Genomic DNA, 1,814 nt, shown 5'->3' on the forward strand with positions numbered 1-1,814 from the left:
AACAAACTCTTTAATTAATTTACTTTTGTTATTTTGACAAACCAACTCACTTGATCCTGCCAATCTAAAACCAACCCACTTGATCCTGCCAATCTAAAACCACCACAGAGACTTCAGTTTCAAGACTATAATCTCTAAACTATAGGGTCTTAAATCTTTGGAGTATAGAGACTTTAGTTGCTCGGCTGTAGTGACTATAGCATTTTGAGCATTTTACAGTATAGATCACTTTTATAGACTATAGTCTCTAGACTGTAGATACTATAATCGCTAGACTATTGAGACTTTGGTCTTTGGGTTATATAGACTATAGTCTGTGGACTATAGAGACTATAGTCTGTGGACTATAGAGACTATAGTCTGTGGACTATAAAGACTATAGTCTGTGGACTATAGAGACTATAGTGTATGGACTATAGAGACTATAGTCTGTGGACTATAGAGACTATAGTCTGTGGACTATAGAGACTATAGTCTGTGGACTATAGTCTGTGGACTATAGAGACTATAGTCTGTGGACTATAGTCTATGGACTATAGAGACTATAGTCTCTGGACTTATGAGACTATAGTCTCTGGACTATAGAGACTGTATAGACCATAGTCTGTGGACTATATAAACCATAGTCACTGGACATTAGAAACTATTGTCTCTGTATTATAGAGACTATATTCTCTGGGCTGTAGTCTGTGGATTATAGAGACATAGTCTGTGGAATATGGAAACCATAGTCACTGAACTATAGAAACTATTGTCTCTTAATTATAGAGACTAGTGTCTGGACTATACAGACTATAGCCTCTGGAATGAAGATTGTAATTACTAATCTTCATGGAAAATTTTCTCACTGGAGTTTAGAGACTTTAGTTAACAAACTCAAGTATTTGGAGTTTAGAGCATTCTGTTTCTGAACTGTAGGGTCTATAGTCTATAGACTACAGTGTAGAGCAGTAGCAGATTATTGAAGTAGACTGCAGATAGTATTATCTTCAGACTATAGAGACTGTAGTCTGTGAACTATAGAAACAACAGTCTGGGGATTATAGAAACAATAGTCTTTGGACTGAAACTGTTTTCTCTGGATTATAGAAAGTATAGTCTCTGGGTTATGGAGACTATTATCTCTGGACTGTTTAGACTATAGTCTATGGAGACTATAGTATCTAGACTATAGTTTCTAGATAATAGAAACTTCAGGTTCAGGATTATACTATGAACACTGACTTTAAATTGATCTTTAGACTGCATGTATGTAGATCTAAAATTGTTTTCTATATCATGCAGTTATCAAATATTATAGAACGAGACAATTATCATTTACATTTACATTACAGGTCGTTAAAAGATAAAAATCATCTTTCTAGCACCTCCTATGGTTTTAAATTTTTTAATCTTAATTCTCTATTAATTATTTTGTGTATAATTTAATCTTAAAGCTAAAAAAATGTAATCACATATCATAACAAACCTGCAAAATTAATTTAAACAAATAAAGTATAATGTCTTTATCACTGCATGTTGCAACTATAATGAACATTTTACACCTTATTCCATGCCACAACTGAAGACAAAACATTAAGTATACATGTATTTATAAAAAAAACAAGTAGGAAAGTATAGTCGGGCATGGTCGACCATATGATACCCTACACCATGAGTATATTTTTACAATTTTTACTTTTATAAAATTTTTATTTTTCGTAAAAAAAGTTTTATGTTGAATATTACCATAATTCCAAAATATTTAAGCCATTTATTGATAAAAAAACTAAAATTTCTAAATGAGGCTTTATATAGGTCAAATATGGGCCGAT

The sequence above is a fragment of the Lucilia cuprina genome, chromosome 6 (genome assembly GCF_022045245.1).
Source record: "Lucilia cuprina isolate Lc7/37 chromosome 6, ASM2204524v1, whole genome shotgun sequence".
NCBI lineage: Eukaryota > Metazoa > Arthropoda > Insecta > Diptera > Calliphoridae > Lucilia > Lucilia cuprina.